General features: G+C 43.9%; 1 protein-coding gene, 1 long non-coding RNA gene and 1 pseudogene across 4 annotated transcripts in view; 1 reads left to right on the forward strand and 2 right to left on the reverse strand.

The window, feature by feature from the left end:
* Window positions 1-20,493, forward strand: part of LOC134483163 (disks large homolog 5-like) — a 259,049-nt gene that overhangs the window by 130,056 nt on the left and 108,500 nt on the right. The gene's annotated exons all lie outside the window — the stretch shown is intronic.
* Window positions 2,359-3,469, reverse strand: LOC134483162 (DNA-directed RNA polymerase II subunit GRINL1A-like; annotated as a pseudogene).
* LOC134483388 (uncharacterized) lies at window positions 13,987-16,697 on the reverse strand. Its single transcript, XR_010060254.1, has 3 exons — window positions 16,579-16,697; window positions 15,354-15,513; window positions 13,987-14,199 (listed from the first exon to the last, which is right to left on the reverse strand). It is a non-coding gene; the product is annotated as an uncharacterized LOC134483388 (long non-coding RNA).

Consider the following 20,493-nt stretch of genomic DNA (forward strand, 5'->3'; position numbering starts at 1 on the left):
ACATCATAAAATTATACTGAGAGGCAGATTGAGCAGTCCCAGAAAAGCTTCCATTAGCAAGCACAACTTCTTTTAATGCAGTGACAGTCTTCCACAAATGAGCTTGAAACGCAGTAGGATCTTCCACAGAGGCCAGTCGGTTATCAGCAATGCCTCCATCTCCACATTCCATCAGCAAGCATCCATTAAGGCGTTCATTCTCCTCTCAGTTCATCCTGGTAACATTTGACAAATCACAAGTGGTAACATTCCATTCTGAACATGTATTAATAATTGGCCATAAGGACCCCAATTTATTCATTTATCTTGAATAGTTTTTTGAAACATGCCAGGGAAGTATTTCCAAATGCATGGGAGATGTTTTAAGCCTACATAAGTAAACCAAGCACAAATAGGATATACTGGCTGGCTAACAAATGTAATGTTATTCCAATTTTGGTTATAGAAAAAGCTGTCAATCCTGGCGCCTGTAACAATTATTCCTGGTAGTCGCCAATTTTGATAACCCATTTGTAGACATGGTCTCTTTCCTAAACACAAAGGCATCTTTAATCCAGCATAAGGAAAATTATACAAAGCTCCATCATATCTATTCAAAAAGTCAAACTATTCCAAAGAATTGATAAAATGCTGGGTGTGGTATATAAAACCACATCTGTTTCCCCCCAAGTAGCAGGTTCAAATAAAGGTGGAAAAGTAATATAAGCCTGATAACTCGCATTGGCCGCAGCAAAAGAAACCATGAGTAAAGCACACACTGCTAAAAATACGTGCTCACCAGTAAAGGACTTTCCTGAAGGAGACAACATATTTTTCCTTTCAGTGCTTAATCGCTTCACCTAGGTAATGGGGTTGTCACTGCATCGATCCTTCTCTGCTGTCTTTTGGCGACACAAAGAGAAGCCAGGGCCTCAGTAATGGAGGACACCTCCTTCATCTCCGGAGAACATCCATCAGGAGAAAATGTAGCTGGTTTAACTGGATTCCTCCGAGGGTAGGGAGCGGTTCTTATCATTCTGTGCTTGGATCCGTCTCCCGGGTAACCAGAATTGTTCCCCATCCTGTAAGGGGACAAAACCCTCTCCCCTACATACAGTAATGTCCCTTCCTGTCATTCAGCATCTCGGGCAATTGTTATCCATATTGTCTGTTCCATGCCTTCAGGGAGAAGTCCAATAAAGAGTCTATCTGCTCTGCATATAACTTCACCTTGTGGTAAATTAAGAAGATTAATAAAAAATAATGCTTGTGCCAATATTACTCTGGGACTGGTATGCCAACCCCATTCAGGCTGTGTAAGGTCATCTCTTTTCCTCCTTTTTAATTTTATAATTTTTCATTTCAGGGTATGGTGAACTCTTTCAACAAAAGCTTGTCCTTGTGGATGGTATTCTATACCAGTAATATGTACAATATGATATCATTGACAAAATGGTTTTTTTTTGCTCTGATTGGTATTTTATTTCTCCTTTACAAGTTCCACATAATAGACAAAGGCTTTTTGATAACATTGTTATCTTTGCTGAAAATGATCATATAATCATTTTAAACAGCACAAATGTGCACATACAGGACTGAGGTTTCTGCAGCCTGTAAACACCTCTGTGGGTTTAACAAGGAAAAAAAGCAATATACTGACAATTCAACTGTAACTCTTAGAAAAACACCGGTTTCCTTACCAAGCACGAGTGTCCTGTACAGGGACCTATCATCCCAGATGGCAATGAGTTCAAGCCTAGGGCAGCCAGGAGCAGCTCCCCACACCAGCTCAGAAGACCCTCCCCACCCAGCACTTCTTCCAAGTGCTCCTTAACCTCATCACAGGTCACAGCAGTCGCCCCAAGAGAGGACAGAGCAGCAGACACAGTGGTGGTGGTTCCCGAGTGTTGTGTGTGGCATTTCACATCCAGCGTCTCAGGAACTTGTCCATGCAAGCATGCGTACCATTCTTTAGACTGCTCCCCTCACTTCTCGAGTGAGGGGACCAGGCCTTCCTAATTCACTTTAGGTGCCTGGGGTAACAAGCTATTTCACCAGAAGGGGTGTAAGCAGTGCTATCTGATAAGAATACGAAGAAGGAAAAAGCAGATATCTTAAAGAAAACGTGTGTTCTACTCACACTAAAATATCAGACCAATGCACAAAATACTGCAAAACTGTAACACAATACGGCCAAACACAATGTTCAAATATTGAACTGTTCAAGCATGTGAAGATCATCTTCTGAAAGACAAACTGGGTTCTTATTTTGTAGCTACCTTTGTGTAACTTCAACTGCTGTCCCTCAACAAGGTCTGACACTTTTGGTACTTGTAAGGAAGTTCGATGAGACAATGTAAGCTCAACAGTCGACTCCCGGGATCTCCCAGCGCTCATTTTCAGCATTCGTCCGAGGACTGGGCATCATCTTCATCCCTCACTTCTCGGTATCTCCCTGAAGACTCCCCTTCTGGATTGTAGCTCTGCATTGTAATATTCAGTCTCTCGGCTAGTTTCTGTGCTGTGAGCTTTGCCCGCATCTCCTCATAATTCTGCTTCTGCTCTTTCTGCAGAGCCAGGGACTCTTCTATGGAGAGCAGCTGTGCAGGCAGTGGGTGGAGCAGAAGAAGGCGAGCTGCTGTGACATCATCAAGATGCTGCCTAGCCCTGCCTCGCTGCTCTTTTGAGGAGGCAGGAGACGGACCCCGCTGACAATGACTTGGTGAGTCACTCTGTTGTGTGGGTAACACATTGGTTTTAAACTTATGAGGAGGAGGCACTGGGTTTCTAGCTCACATTTCTAGCACTGTCATGTAATGAGGCTTCTTAGGAGTCTCTGTAGTTCTGGAAAGTTCTCAGTGCTGGTGTTTTCTTCTGAGGGTTCAGTCTGGTCTGCAGTTGTGATCTTTTGCAATTTAGTGATAAACTGACTGTCGACGCTGCTGGAAATCTCTTCCGCTTGACTTGAATGCTGGGGGAGATGTTCATTAACTTCAGATGGGGGAGCCTGGGCTGTGATGCGGACAGACGGGCTGGTACTCACTGTGCAGCCAGTCTCCAAAGTCTCTTCATTGCCTTTGTGAATGAGCTGTGTAGGTCCCTGTGTTTCTGAGGTTGTTTTAGATGATTCAATGTCTACTGATGAACATTCAGGAACTAATGATGAAGTATCAAGCATCAGGTCAGAATTCTGGGCCTTGTGTATGTCGGTATCAACTCTTGTGGTTGCTTTATGCCTTAGCTTACAGTCAACACTAACAGGATGAAGTAGTTCAGTTCTCCCTCTGACCTCTTCACTTTCTGAAATGGCAGCTTTCAGTTTGGCAGTGGTGTCTGAGATCTTTTTACCTTTGTCGGGCAATTTGCAAATGAATTTTTCTTTGCGCAAAAGTCTCTCCTGGCGCCTCAACCTCTCCCGCAGCTCTGCCAAACTCTGCTGCCCCATGTCCTCAGGAACTGGGGGCTCGAAGCCGCTGGGCAGGGAGCACATTGTGCATGGGCTGAGGCTGGCCCCGCAGGCAGGGTTCCCCAGCAGGGCCCATGCAGGTCACAGGCTCCAGGGCAGCAGCAACTCTGGAGCACGTGCAGGAGTCGCCATTTTCCCGGAAGAGCCGACAAAGTTGTTTAAATTGATAAGAAATATATGTTGGTCCATAATCAGTTTTAATTTTAGAAGGCAGTCCCATAACAGCAGAAGTTTCCAATAGATGCTGTATAACATGAGCAGTGCGTACTCCTGGCAATGGTGTAGCCCATACAAATTTTGAAAAATTATCTCTGCTTACATGTATATATGAAAGGCGACCAAACTCAGAAATATGGGTTCCATCCATCTGCCACGATGTATTAGGTTGTATTCTTCTGGGATTAATTTCAGATGCAATACATTTTATAAGTGAAGGCTTACAAATACGACAATTAGCAATAACTTGTTTGGCTTCAGAATAGGGAACCTTATATTTAATATGCAAATATCCTGTATTGGCATGATTATGACTGTTTTCTTCTGGGGTAGCAAATGCCACTAATTGATCTACCATATGATTGCCAGGTGTTAAAGATGCTGGCAATCTTGAATGTGATCTAATATGTGTAATAAATATTCTAGAGTTTCAGAATAACAATAGTCCTTTAATATGTGAGAATAACATTTAATATAGGCTTAGATGTAGAAACAACAGCAGTTGCAATATTCTGTACTGCTCCTACAACATAAGCTGACTCGGCTATAATATTTTTACATCATGAGTAAAATCCGGCAATACATTAATTACTGCTAATACTTCATTTTGTTGTACTGACCCAAAAGAAGATTCTTGTCCCCAAAATTTATCTTTGGTCCTATAAGCCATCTGTCTTAGATCTTTGGTCTTAGAGCCATCAGTAAACACAGTAACGGCAGATGGTAATGGATCAACAGAAATTAGTGTATTTATCACATTTTTTTTTTGTTTTCTTAAGCAATCCCAGAATTTACTATAGGGAAAATGAAATTCAGTATTTCTAATGTAAGAAATCATGGCTAATTGAAAAACTTCAGACGTCTGCATTAAATATTCCACTTTATTTTTGCTTAATGAGAACACAAATCAGCACAATCATGTCCCCACAGTGTAACAGGTCTTTCTATGCCTTGCTGAATATTTAAAGAAATTTGTTCCTCATATGTTGTTAATGTTTTGTTAAAGTTAAATTTAATATATATCCATTCTAAAGGCAACTCATCTTGAGCTAAAGTGCCTATAGGAAATTCAAGAGTATTTCAATGTATAATTTAATAACTCTATCTGGATCAATATGTGCCAAAAATGCATCTTTCCATTTTCAGAGAAGATATACTTACATGCCTTCATATAAGCATTAATATCTACAGTCTCCTTTATAGGTTATTATGCTCTCCTATACTCTTCATTAGCATTTTCAAAAGCAAGCATTTTCAGCAGTTTTCCTCTAGCTTCCTCTCCTACCACTGTTCTTTCCATTGTTAATTTTAGTATACATAAAAACTTAATATATGTTTTATAGAAAGTTACTGCCTTTTTCAACCAACCACTATCATCCTTTATAATAAGTTGGCTGGGCCACACCTTGAACCGATGATAGACATTGTCCCAGGATAGACATTCTTTATCAGCAGGTCTCAGGGTAGAACTGGATATGTGACCCTGTGCTATGGCACTGTCCAGAGTGGTAAATGCAGCTTCTGAAGAGGAATGCAGGCCTGGCCTCTAGACCTCCACCTTCCAGGCCTGTCTGGAGAGCCTGATGCCCTGGCAAAAGAGACTCCTTGTCTCCAGAGGAGCACTGCAGTCAAATAACATCTCAGTGATGAAAACTACCAGTCCACAAAGGCATGCCACTGAGCAGAGTTAGCCTCAGTCATGCACCTCTTCCCATCCCCAGTTCCTCGTGTCAATAACTCAACCCTTTCATGAACTAGATGGCAATACTTGAGGCAGGATGATCAGTAGTTTACAGGCCAATCTGGGCTCTATGAGATGCTCTCCCTGAAATCAGAGCCAGCAGGAAATTCAGTATGAAAGCTCTTTGTAGCCAAGCTCTACAACCCGGTTCAGAGCCTGGGACCCCACACGGTAGGATAAAGTGACTCGCATGCTTTTTCCTCTACCTTCAACACTCATGCTTTGGAATGCACACCCCTACAATGAGATCAATACACATGGAATAAAAATTAAACAGAAAAATTAATGAAGACAATGCAGACAAGGTTTTAAAGGATCCTGGGAGTCCTCACTCTGCACTTCCCTTTCCTTTGCCTTGGGAACATCACCTGCACCAGAGGCTGAGACTTCCTGCAAGAGAGAGAGGAGAGATGCACTGTTCATTCAGCTGGAGCTGTGCAAAGACCAGAGCCACCTGTCTTTTCCTGATAGTGGGAGCTGTGCCCAAGTGTGGGCTGCTCCTACTAGAGGCACCACAAGAAGAGGACCACCTTCCTCAAACCTTCCTGGAAGTCAGAGCACGGGCTATGGACTTCCCTCAATCCTCAGAGGACTCTCTTTCAGCGATGGCTCAGAGCCTCTTAGGACAGAGAGGGACCAGAGCTTCCCCCCAAAGCAAGATCCCTGTCTTATCTGACAGGTAAGAGGGCTTAGGGATGGGAAAGAAGATGTGACAAGGTTACATGTAGCACAGGGGCTAGGTTAATAAAGAAGTCAAAGAGGAAAGAAACCTGGAAGATGCCTCATCTGTTCTTTTTTGCTCTATTCGTAGGGATGAGGTGGCAGTGTTGGGTAGAGGACTAAGACACAGCACAGCCTTCTCTGCTCATGGTTAGCTTTCTAGCCTGCCTGGTCACTGAGACCAGCATCTTTTCAACTGTGCCATTCTACTACCAAGGCTGACACAACTGGTGACCATGTAGCAATAGGACTATACTGACTTAGTGACATTTGGAATCACACAATGATCATGTGTCACAGATGGGTTTCTTTTTTAGAAAAGGATTAAAACAAAAACTATTTATTTTGTCCATATGAGTGAGTACACTGTCCCTGTTTTCAGACACAACAGTAGAGGGTAGAAGATGAGATGCATCCAGGTTTATGTGGCTTCTAGGGACCTAAACTGTTGTTGGGCTTGTTCAGCATGAAAATAAACACCATTTCACAGCCCTGGCTGGGCCAGGCAGCGCACAGGTATTTGCTGCTCTTGCAGAAGACTAGAGTTCAGTCTCCAGCACCCGGGTCAGGTGGCTCACAACCACCTGAGACTCCAGGTCCAGGGACTTCCAAGCTCTTCTGGATCAACCTACATGGCAAAAGCAGGGCTGGGAGCTGGAGGCTTCTGGTGTTGGCTTCTCCCTGCAGTAGGGGGCAAATCATGGGCATGTGAGGTAACATGGAACCCTGTAATTCTACAAAGTGCAGAAGCTCCTGATTTCCCTCATGGTGCCCCAGAACTTGCCCACCACTCATCCAGGCTTCAGTAACATGGCCTTGTCCTGACCTGTGTGCACTCTGCATCCTCACTCTCTACCCCCTGCTTTTCGGCGTTGGAAGTCTCAGGTGTAGGAGGCGCCTACCATAGGCCTCTTCTCTCAGCATTTCAGCATTTTACATTTTATGTAGTTTGTGGTGTTCCTGTGCCGTGATATGCACATGGAGAGCAGAGGACACAATGTGGACTCAGTTCTCTGCTTTCATCCATGATCAAACTGAGGCCATGAGGCTGGGTGGCAGAGCCTTTACCTGCTGATCTGTACCCACTTGACCTTCACCAAGCATCCTTTGCTGTACACAGATATATCAGCCTGTGACCCTCATCCTCCAGACTCCTATGAAGCAAACCCCATAGGTGTGGAGCTCTCATGTTAGTCAGGCCTAAAGGGGAAGGCAGCAAGCCCTTCAGGAACTCTAGAAAAATGTCTATACTGGGACTAAACTCGTGCTGCCATGTAGGGCTACATTTTTCCTTTAAAACAGAAGGATGTGTGGTGGTGGTGGCACAGGCCTTTGATCCTAACACTTGGGAGGCAGAGGCAGACAGATCTCTGTGCATTCTAGGCCAGCTCCCTCTACAGAGCTAGTTCCAGGTCAGCTACACAAAAGAAACCCTGTTTCCAAGAGTAAAACAAAGGAAGATAAAGAAAGGAAGAAAGAAAGAAAGAAAGAAAGAAAGAAAGAAAGAAAGAAAAAAAGAAAGAAAGAATGAATTTATATTTTGTATACAATGAGATGCCTGCCTGTCTATGCCTGAACCATCATGGTAAGTATAACTCTTGTCACATCTTCATTAATTCAAATACTGAAGGCCAAATGGTTAAATCTTAATGACAATACAATGGGGGGGGGGGTGCTGAAGAGATGGTTGGTTTAGTGGCTAAGAGCAGAAGACCAGGGTTCAGTTCCCAGTGCCCACATGGTGGCTCCTATTAGCCTGTAATTGCAGTTCAATGGAATCGTTCTGGACTTCATGGGCACCAGACATACCACATGGTGCACAAGCATTTATTAGGTGAAACACTCAGGCACATAAAATAAGTAAATAAAATATATGGTTAACAGACACTGTGATTCAGGAAGTTCTTAGTGGCTTTGGTTATCATTTCTCTCTCCTGGAGACCTGTCTTCCTCATCATGGCTCGGCCTCCCTGGCTTCTAGGACATTTCCTAGCTCTGTGGAGCATGAAGTACTCAACACCATAAGCCAAGCATTGCAAAGCCATCTACATTGTTGCTCAAAGCGAGTTGGGCTGCTACAAGATACTCTGTCTCAAAACTATACCAAACACACCTAAAATGAAACAGAGGAGTTTGAGTGGGCACAGATGGGAAAGCTCGGCACTTTATGGCTAAGTCACCTGCTGCCAGCACCAAAGTCCATGCACAGCCCCAATTCTGAGCTGTGTCTGGGACCCCACTTAGGAGCACGCACCAAAGTAGCTCAGATCCAGAGCTTTTGGTCTAAGAGGAATTCAGGCAGTCACACTTTGGATGCCAGTTCTCCAGCTCAACTGCCTGTCAGCCCAGGATCTAGTCTTAGTCATGGCTTGGCATCCCTAAATTCCTCCCAACTGTGCTCTGAACTCACCCTGTGCCCCGTTCTGATGAATCTGCCATTCTCCATGGGAGTAGCCTCAAGAAGTCCCTCACATCTGAAGCACCACTCTGAGTGCACTAAATACTGCAGGGGAGGGGCGTGGCCAGCAGAGCACCCACCCCTTTCAGCTGTAGAACATTTAGCTCTAGAGTGAGCACTGCTGTGCATTGTGGAACTTAAGCAGTATTCCAGCCTTGGCCTGGGAAGAGCCGTTGACACCCACACTTTCTGGGGTGACATTGTCTCCTGAGCATAGAGTCAGGTCAGGAGCAGCAACTGATGTTCACGAGAGACAAACTTTCTTCAGCACCTGCCCATGCTGGCCCTAGGATCTGGGTTTTTTGGGTGACATGAGTGCTGAGCCCCCCAGGTAGATGGGTTTTCAGGGGTCAGGAGGTTATTGTCACCAAAGGTATCCACAAGGATAAGTCATACTGTACTAATTCCCATATTAGATCCCTTCTCACGGGTCACAGAGGTCGTGCTGGGTCCTAAATGTGGACCCAGGTTCCTGCGCACTTTTGAGGAGACTGGTCAGGGCGCAGGCTTCAGGACATTTTGTTTGAATTATTTTGGGGGATTTTATTTTTACTTTGGGGACACACCTAGGGCTGCCATGTGCTGGGAAAAGGCTTTGCCACAGCTGTAGATCATCCCTAATTATAAACGCCTAAATTCTCCCTATCCTGGAACATTCTAGGTCCCTCACAGGATGCAACCTTTGGGGGATTCCTCACATAGAATCATGGGGTGGATTGCATCCCAAAGAGAGACAGTGGGAAATGTTCCCCAGTGTCTGCCTGTGGCTGTGGTTTTGAGAGTGCTGACCAGTGGATGGCAGGTCCCATGTGATACCCTTTTGTTTTCTACTTGAGTGGAATCTTCACCATGCCTTTTTTTTTCTTGAAACACAGGTTGCCCTGGAACTTACAGTCTTCCATCACCCTGACTCAGTTTCCCACGACTGGCATTAATGGCTTAAATTACTATGCCCATCTCTCTTTTTTTGTATTTATAAATCTTCTAAAAGCCAGAAGGATCTAGAATTTAAAATTTTGCGGTCCAAGGCATTTCCAACAGGGGATTCTTGAGCTAGGAGTATCCAGACCAGTTTTTATTGTGTGGGTACTTCATTCCCATAACAGCTTATGTTTGACAAAGAGTTCCAAGGTGTGATGTCACTGGGCATCAGGCGGTGTCCGAAATAGCAGCACCGCCTCAGGTTGTAATTTAGGCTGGAGAAACTTACTAGGACCCTGGTAATCCTAGCACCCTGGGGCCTCACATGTCCTTAGTCGGATCTAGCGATGAATCAACTGCTCTTGAGGGTGGATTGGAATTCTAGTCACTGTGAGGCAGGAGCATTAGTATCCTACAGCCACTCTGGGCTCCATAGGAAGACCCTGTTTCAATAGTAAAAGGGGTCACCTGCGAGTTCTTACTGTCTTCCCTGAGGCCTTCCTGCTGGAGTTAGAATAGCTGTCTCACCAAGTTGAAGTAGAGGGCAGAATGTTGGTGCTTTGTATAATGAGGACTAGTGACAGATAGTCTATGGAAATTCTAGAAAGATCTACAGGTATTTATGTCCTGTGCATGGGAATTGCTGGCTTCCCTGTGTCTTTTGCCTTTAATTTGCAGTCCATGGGGCACCTGGGAATGTCCCAAAACCAGGCTGCACACAGGGCTTGTCCCATGATTCTCACTTGCACCCAGTGCCTGCCTGATTGTCATAAGTCTGACAGAGCCACTGTATGCTCTCCTGACACCTTCGGAGAGCACTATATGGGACCCTACCATCCCCACACTGCACATCAGTGTCTACAATGTCCCTATATGGCACTGAGATGGTCTAAGCTCCTTCCCGCCTATATGCTGCATCAGAATCTGACCATTCCTAATTTCCTCCTCTCACACCCACACTAGAAGCCCTGTACCCACACTAGCCCCAGCTGGCCTGTTGCCTACTGACATCTCATGGACTCTGCCCCAATCCCCTGCCCTGCCCTGCCCTGCCCTGACCTGCCCTCACTCAGCTGACAATGTGGACATCTCAAGACAGTCACTGGACAATGGCTGACACACTTGTCTGGAGACTGGAAATGTTTCTCGATCTTGGAGAGGAAAGAAGGACCCTCCAACTACACTGAACTCTAAGGAAGTTTATTCAGGTGAGGGATGACAGGGACTGTTTTGTCTCACGTCACACATGTCAGTAGAAAATATCCTAGGTATTGGATGCCGCTGTTAGCATTTACAGAACAAAGCACATAGTGTTGGGAAGGATAATACATTATGAGTAGGATTAGAAAACCCCAAGCCTCTTCCAGGTACTGAGGGCAAAAAATCCCACCAAACACAGCATTAAGGTGATAGGTTGGTTAAATCTAGTTACTAGGTTCTAGTGTGATACCTATGACCCTTTTTGTGTCATGCTCAGCTTATAGTGACTAGAGGACCTAAGCTTGAGAGTAACCAATGCCTCTCCCTTGCTTCTCCAGCTGCTGAGCACTGAAAAGCCCTAATGAGACAGCATCTGTGTGCAGACATACTGGATTATTCTTCTTCACTTTATCTCTCTGAGTCACCTCCACTCACAGTAAGTCAGTTTAATTCCATAAATTGGAAATGAGTCAAGTGGAGCATATACTTTCTCAATACAATCACAGATTTCCATGTAAAAGGTGAAACATGAACTGTCCCACCTAAGCTCTGGGCTTGCACAGACGTGCTCTGCAAAAGAAACATGTGGTCACAGCTGTAGTCTGCATTCAATATGGGTGCTCTTAAGGTCCTCCCTGACCTGCATAGATTAAGATAATTATCTTGCTTTCTATCAAAAGAATTCATTATGCCAATTTGGCCTGTAGAAGGAGGCTAGTCTCTTCAGTATTTTATCAGATGTGCTTAATGTATATAATCATCGATAGTAAGTGAAAGATCTGTTTGGAATTGAAACTGAGTGATGCTGGAGGATGATCCTGAATGCACAATGAGCAGTGGAGGCACAAGAGCCAGGTGTGGATGCCTAGCAGGCTACCACATTGAGCAGGCACCGCTCAACCACCTGTACATACACATCTCCTGAGATCTCTCTCCTTAATGGGAGATGATGGCGTCCATCTAGTACAGCACATGCCCTGGAAGGACAAAAGCTACCTACAGGACCTGTGGTGATGACTCACAGGTTAGAGCATCTGCTGCTCTCTCAGAAGAACCACATGGTCCCGAACAATCATCTACAATGGGGAATGCTATTCCCTCTTCTGGATCATGAGGGAAATGCACTCAGGAGTGGCCCAGACATACATTTGAAAAAAAAAAGATCCATTGAGTTAAATGATAAAAATAAATATAATCAGCAACAATAAAAAAACACAGCATATGAATGATCAAGTGAAACAGCACCTATAAAAACCTATTTCCCAAAATGACGTTGATGGTCATTATCTTTGTGGTTTAATACTAATGCTGTATTGTAAAAAAAACTGAGGCACATGGTTCTCGATTAGGATTATTCTATATTCCTTTGTGAAAGTTGTCATTTTTTCTGCAGCTCTACAGGCATGAGTGTGTGTTACTCAATATCTGGTGCACACAGTCAATAAGGAATGTGTGTTGTAGACTGATATAGACTAGGATGAGCAGAAGTCATGACAGCATGGATACAGTATGTCAGTGATTACATCATAAAGTGTGTGTCCATAAAAAAAGTCACATTATCCACAAAAAAGACACTATCACCCTGTGTACCCCTTGGTGGCTTTGAATTCCCTATTTACCCATGCTGCCTGGACCATGCAAAGATCCATATCCAGCTGTCAGTTCTAAGTCTACAGGAGTGGAAAGGAACCTTGAATAAGATGGTCTTAAGAGTCAAGAGTTACAAATCAATTTTTATTCATAAGGAATACAATTTACAAAAAACAGGCATAAAATGAACAACTAAAATGGTATAAAAAATGAAAAAGAGTAACAAGAATATATAACTATGAAATAACAAAAAGAAAACTTCAATGAAAATCTTAACCAAAAATATTTCTTAACAGCATTTTCTTAATGAACATTTAGAAACACAGTTGTAGTCCTGTTTCTCCTCTAGGACACGAGACGTCAAGGCAGTCCCCTCAGATGTCTCTCAAATGGTGTTGTCGGTATGAGAAAGGAGAAAGACCTCAACCAGACAGGCCAGCATACGGATACATAAATGTAGGGTCTCTAAACATTGAGGAAATTATCTGAGAAGAAGAAAATTCCCCCAAAAAGTCTTTGACTGTGAGGATTGTCGTCACAGGGAACTCCTGAGAGAGAAACTCATTCCTCAGGGGGCTGTCTTCCTGGGATCCGTCCTATTCCATGTCTCCTACAGTTCCTGAGACCTGGGAGAAGAAGGCAGCTATTAAGACACGGATTTGGTGGGGACACGCATACCAGCTGTTAAGTTGCTGCCTTCAGTCCTGTGATATGTTATTCCTCTGTCACCATTTCTGGACTGCAGTTTCAAAAAGGGCAGAGAAGTATAATTGCCCATAATTCAGTTTCTGAAAAGTGGTTAACTTCCCAGAATACTTGTGCATAGACAGAGCAATGAATAACTCTATCACATGAGGTGGATGACTGATTGGGTGTGGGGAGATTAGAAAGATGATAGGGGAAAGCAAAGATGTATCCAATAGGCAAATGGTATCAGACATTGTTAATCTGACTCAGCTGCTTGTTCCTACCACATTTTGCTGGGTCTGGAGGTTGCTGGTCTTCTCCTGTTCGTCTTCATCATTCGGGTTCAACTCAAACAAATATCGCTGTAACTCCTTGCACTCCTGCTTCAATGTGAACAACTTCTTCTTCATACATGCCTGGTCCATCAGGAGCCGGCTGTGCAGGTTGCTGGAAACACACTCTGCATAGTAAGATCCTGAAGCCTCTTCCTCCCATTCCACCTGCCAAATCCCACAAAGTCCACCAGGACCCAGATACCCATAAAGACTTCATAGAATACATCTCCATACATGTAAGGCTGCTGCACAAACAGCAAACGGCCAATCCAGGGAAGAATAAATTGTTTCTGTGACACAAGCACCTAAGAGTCCATGTCTCTCCAAAAGAACAAGGGATCTACAACTATCCATGAAAGCCCAATGCATCGGGGCAACATCAATTAGTAGGCAGTAAACATCCACAAGAGGACAGTAGAACCAAGGGAGGTCATGCTAACCATGTGGTCCACACATTGAGCTTAGTTAAACCTGGTATGACCCCAGAGGCCGAGGTCGGCCTAATAACACTCTGATGCCTGAATCAGTATAGTTCTATCCAGAGCCTTCTAAAGATGCATAGACACTGTGGTGATAACTGACGGTCTCTTATGGAACTGAATCTGAGTCCAAAAGACCCACGGCACAGTGATATTTAAACAGCAGAAGACATGGACCCAGAGCTGCAGGCTCTCCAGTCCAGAACAAAGAGAGGCAGCAATGGATATTCCACAAGTGATGGGCCCTTCTGACCAGTACTTACCGATAGAAGTTAATCTCCTTCTTGAGCTCCTGAAATTTCTCACGATGTTCAATGTTCTTTGTGTCTAAGTTGTGCAGTAATGACATGACCTCTTTCTCCTTTATCTTCAAGTTTTCATAAAATGGATTTGGCCTGAAGTAGGGGCTGGCCCCAGGAAAATAGAACCCAATGAACATCCAGGTTTAGGATTATATGAAATCAGGCTGTGTCCTGTACTACCCCAGCCCTGGAAGGACACTTTCTGAATTCTACATATTTGGATCTTCTTCAGCTTCAGAAACTTGGAATTGTGTGCCCAGGACAACAGAAGCTAAGCACCCAGATAAAGGGTTCCCTGGCTCACTTTTTTCAATCAGGAGGGCTGGATCTGCATTCAAACCTGTTATGCTGTCAAGAGCCTAGGCCACAGAGCTTACCCAACCACACACACACACACACACACACACACACACACACACACACACACACACATCCAGAAACCTTGATTTCATATTTCCTGTTTTGACAAGTGGAATGCTACAAGCTGAATAACTAATATTCTAGAGGCAGACAGTACACATAATTCTGGAGATGAGACCAGATATTGCCACAAACTTACAATCTGCCCAAGGCATACAAATGTATAGACAAATGTGACCACACAGGCAAAGAACTGTGCTGTTGAAAGTGGGGCTTCCAAAATAAAGCACTTACACCTCCATGAAACTATTATACAGGTAAATCCTGAGGTCAAAAAACAGACCCCTAAATTCCAAGGGTGGAGGGACACAGAAATATATAAAAGTTGTGCATATGCATGCAGACCTGTGCACACACAGACACACAAACGGGGACACACCCACAAGAAAAGCAAAGTAAACAGACTCAGCGAATGAGAAAGAGAGACAAATATGGAAAGAGCACAATGAGAATCAGTAGAAATGTATGCACCATTACTGTCTCAGAGTTTAAGGCACACAGACAAGAAGGAACAGGCTTGAGCCTCAGGCCTTCTAGTTAAGCATTGATATGAACAATGTGGGACCTGTCACCTACGGCTGCTACCAGGAGATGATAGCATTCAGTCACCTTCGTAGCAAGTACAAACACTCTCCACAAACTCACAGCACCTAGAACCGTGCAAAGCTACCACCTGTCAAGGGCTTTCCAATTGTACACTGGGAACTCATGCTCCAGTGACTTTATCCCTGAAATCTTCGTCCATTTTCAATCTCACTCCTCAGTAAGGATCAGGTTCTGAATCTCCTCTCTATGGGAGATGAGGTTTAGAACAAGGTCGTTTGTTTGGAGCTGCATACCTCTTGTTCATGGATCCACCTGTCACATAAAGGAGGCGATCTGTCAGCCTATTTCTCTCCTTGGTAGTTAGCTCCAGTTCTCTATTCAGCCTCTCCTCTTCCTCGTTGGCCTGCACCTTGTTTCAGACATTTTCAGGGGATGTCGTCTGTCTGCAGGCCTCTGTAGGTAGAAGAACACAAGTGAACCCGCATGGGGCGAATGCATAGAGCATACACAGACCACAGTGAGGTCCAAACAGGAGAACATGCTTGGAAGCCAGTGGCACTGCAAGGAGTTTGGTGTGTGTAAGAGGCATCCTAAGTGGATCACAGTTCCCCCACTACTATATAGAGACCAAGAGATGTAAGCAGCCAGGTGTTCCCTATGCCCGCCCACACAGGCTTACAAGTACCAGAGAGATGCCTTCTCCAGGATTATTATCAGGTACGCAGGCTACAACCTGGTTTCAGGACCCTCACCCCTCTGGTTTCAGAAGTCAGATCATCAATTCAGCATCCACAATGACTTGATTGATCAGGGATACTCAGATATCCTACACTGTTACTCTAGTCCAATAACTTTGTATTAAAAAGTCATGTAGGGGGAGGACATGGTCAACAGACTTATTAATTCCCCCTACTGAAATGACAAATGCCTGAGAAGTGCCAATAGGTTACAGGCTCTTTCTCTACCTGCTCCATATAGTTTGGCTACTGCAGAAAAATATCTTCCACACAGAACCTCTAATATATGAAGGTAAGATTGGCCCCGTCAGCCAGAGGTAGTCAGAGGAGTTCTAAGAATATAAGGTCATGGCCAGGAGCACAATTCTCTCCCTCTTACTACTGTCAGACAGTCACTGAATTTAAAGAAGCAATGAAAGTGAAGTACATTGATGCCCTGTTTAATTCAGAAAAGTTATCCCCTCCATGACTCCTGATGGTGTTATTATATCAATTTAACATACCGAATGCACTGTAAAAATAAAGACTAGAAGTTCACCCAATAATAGCATAGGCAGTGCCATATCCTCCATGTGGTTATGGAGAAACTAATGATGTGAAAACCTTGACTTTCAGGAATTGTGATAATCATGGAATTCAATATCTGTGGAGATGTTCCAGTGGTTGTGGCCCATTACTAAAAAGGCCAGCGGAAGACCCACACACACACCCCTGACAGGAAGCTCAACATACACTGCCCAGAACTTACTCCACATTCCCCATGTCCTGTGTCCATCATTACCTTTAGGTTTCGTTTGCTTCACTCTAGACTCTTCTCTATCAACATCAACTCTCCCAAAGCGCCTACAAAGACGGGCAAACATGTCTGTGGATATATCCATTGGACACTAAGAGAAAAAGTAGGGAATTGGTTGTCACAACGATACTGGTGACATCACAGGGATTCCAAGGTCTCTCTAGGAGACAATAGAATGTCCACGAAGGGACGGCTGATGTCACGGAGAACAGACTTTGCCTCCCTGCTAATGTTCTCCGTGTACTGAGCAAAAGCTTATGGACCCTTTTCAGGGGACTACCCTGTGGCATAGCCACTGAGCACCACATGCTTCCCAAGACAAATTTGACTCTAGGCTTGATTGGAAAAACCTAAGTCATTGCTATGTATCTAAATGAGTGCTTCCTCCCCAATGCCTGCACAGAAATGTTTCATCCTACCTCAAATTCTCCTCAGTCAGCAATATTACCCATTAAAGATTACTGAGAAATCACACCAGTTCCTATAAGGAGCCAAAGAGGTCTCCTGTCTCATCATGTGCAGGTGCATGAAATAACACCCAGAAATAGCCTGTAGGGTAGGTTGCGATGTGGGTGTGTATTATAGGTACAACCTGAAGCTTTGTGCTTAACATTTGACAGTTGCCACCAGATTCCTTAGGAGAAAGAATTGCATTCATTATGGTCCTGGCAACAATGTGGTGATCTGTTAGCAGAGGAAACTGAAATATTGGTTCCACCAGTGAATGCACCCTCAGGCTGAGTGTGGGGCTCTCCTCTTTGCACTTAAGTTACCAAAGCAGGATTGCTTACAGGCCTCTCTAAGCTATAACGTGTGATTTCATCTGAAAAATAAAATAGTCAGCAGATGTGTGTGGGGGGGTGCAGCCAAAGAAGTAGGACAAGCCTAGACATAACTCAGTGGACAGAGTAAGAAACAAGCATCTTCACTCCTGTTTCATGGATCACCCCACAAAACACAAACGCATCTATCATACTAAAAAAAAAAAAAAACAAGTTATTTTATTGAATGCATACACTAAAGTATTAGTAGCAAAGCTCAGATTTTGGGGGCAGATCCATGACTTGAACTATCTTCCGGAAAGCATATAAAGCAATATATAAATAAATAAATAAATAAATAAATAAATAAATAAATAAATAAGAAAAAATACAGAAAAATAAAAAAACACAAAAAGCACCAGCCTCTCATGTGAAGTTACAGAAGAGTGATCCAGTGGTCACTTCTGACCAGGCCATTTTAGCTATGACGGTGCATAGTGACCCTTAATTTGATGGGTTCTACATAAAGCTTTGTGCAATATTGTCATTTTAACAAACCTCATCCAGAACATACATAACAACACAGGATATGATTGCCATGTCCTTGCTGTGTATCAAGTTATTTTTCTGTGTCCTTGATTGTCTGGCATATTACAGCAACAATCTGAGATGGCTGGTAGACTTGGAAGAAAGTGGATATGAAAGATCCCCGTTTATATATCAGTACAGCCATTTCTTAAGCATGAGAATCTTTTAAGCTGGCCCTCGCTTAGCCCGTAGACGTTAGACAATAGACCAGAAAGTACAGAAAGCACATTCCCACCCACTCTCTAGGAAGCTGCCAGACCATAAGAACAGAGGGTATAGAACATATTTACTGCAGGGCAATTACAAGACAGGAAACATGTCTGGGAAGCTGACTGACCACTATAGAAGTGAGATGTCCTTGGTACTGAATGCAGCTGTGCTATAGGCTGACATAGCTATAGCCTTGTCCTGGGAACTCCAGAAGAGAAACACCTGCCAAGACAGATATCCTTGGTCCTTGTCCTGGGAACCCCAGGATAAGAAAACATATATCAAGTCAGACGTCCTTGGTACTGAAATAGCTGCATTGATGTGGTTACGGCCTTATCCCAGGAATTCCAGGACGAGAAAGATCTGCCTAGTTATCCTTGGCACCGAAATAGCTGAGCTAATGAAACTGTGTGATCATAAATGACTGTTTAAGCTGTACATTTCTGTTGTTCGAGGTTCCTCACATCCCTCCTGCGTGAGGACTGTGTCGAGCCCCAGTGCATTGGTATCCCAAAGTAAACCTCTTGTTTTTACATCAAGACTGAGTCCTGTGTGTTCATGGGGTGGTGATTGTCCTCAGGACTGGAGCGAGAGTCTCCTCTGTCTGAGGGTCTTTCAGATAAAGCTATAGTTGTGGGTTACACACCTCAATTCTCATTGGCTAATGCTGTCCTCACAGTCCTTGGAGGCCCCTTTGTAAGACTACCTGTTGGAAAGTGGAAGCAGCTTTATTTGAGCTCAAAGTGAACCTGACGAGCAACGTAGAGAACAAGATGAGGTAATTGAGAACCTGTCTAAAACCAGCACAGAAACCCACCCTTCATTCAAAGCATCATCTACCAATTCTTGAATTTTTACCATTCTCTGCCAACCAGTCTTTCATTCAGGAAAGGTAGAAAAAAACTGGAAATGATCTTTGTATTCTAAGGACCTTGATCTGTCTTTCCTTAGGTCCACGTTAAGAACAAATGAAATGGGTATCACCATCTGAACGACTTAGTATCACCTACTCAGCATTTCTAGCCTAATACTGTGCCTATGGCAATCTCAAGCTTCCCTGAGTGTTGCTGCCCCAGCAAGCAGAATGAAGAACTGAGGTCAAACCCAGTGAACCTTTCAAGGGGTTAGAAGAAAGCCATCAGAGATACTGCACTTCTTTGTCCTTAGATTAAATCAAGATGATACAACGTGAATCGATTGGGCTATTCAACCATACATCTTCCTCACAACCCCACCTATCTGAGTTCATTGCTTGGCAGAATTCATGCCCCACCATCCTAGATATTTCTTGATTCATTGCTGCCAAGGGCCAGGTTTCCTGAGTTTTGTTTTTCATAGAATTGGGAGTAGTCAATCATAGTTGCCCTCTGTAAGAAATGACAAATATCTATAATAACTGACCACTGTACTTGTGCATACAAGTACAGTAGTGGAAAATTCAGCATAACTGAGGAGTGGGAAATCACCACTGTGTCCTGGCCTTTCTCTGCCCATATCACAGCTCACAGGCGGCTGGGGCAAACCTTGAGTTCCTCTGTAGAAACAGAGTGATGTTGAATGGACACTGAGCAGGCAGAGCAACACAGCTGAGGCAACTCAATTCCAGCAACAAATGCATTATGTGTTTCCCATCTTAACAGCTCCTTTTGAGGACTTGTCCCCACAACTAGCTTAAACACAGCAATTTGCATACATGCCAGCCTGCTATTTCATATTGTTGCTGTAATACGCCTCCACATCATAGATTTCAAAAAAGAAAGAAAATAAACCTGACACTGAGAAGGGTGATGCCTGTCAACATCTAGTGCATTGGGGGCCCAGGTATGGTCACAAATAACCAGGACACAGGGGATGCAGAGCAAAGGCAGATGCAACTGCATGCAGCTGCAAGTTTATTAACCCTTATATAGGCATGAATATGCATTACCTCACTTTCCCTTTTGGCAAGATATAATAAGATCGTTATTCCCATGATACCAGGAACAACCGAGGCAAGACTAGGCAAAGAAGTGAGACTAAGCAAAGCCTTCTTCTTAAAATATCTGTACAGCAAATCACCCCTCTTCCTAGTATCACAATATCCTTGTCATAACCCAGAGAGCATGAGAGCCGCTTCCACAAAAAACGGACACAGTACAGCATAGTGTAAGGTAAAGTGAGAAAAACATTTTCTTCTCAAGGGCAGCGTTCCAGCCCCTGCTTTCATCTCTCAGCCGTCTTTCCTTGATCCTGTCTGGGAAGTGTCTCTCAGTGACTCCACAATTTCTCTCTTTGTCCTTTTGTTTTGAAAGTAACACTTTCTATAACACAGCTAAATGTCCTTGAAGGGGTTTAATCATGC

Source organism: Rattus norvegicus, chromosome 19 (genome assembly GCF_036323735.1).
Source record: "Rattus norvegicus strain BN/NHsdMcwi chromosome 19, GRCr8, whole genome shotgun sequence".
In the NCBI taxonomy this organism is placed as follows: Eukaryota; Metazoa; Chordata; class Mammalia; order Rodentia; family Muridae; genus Rattus; species Rattus norvegicus.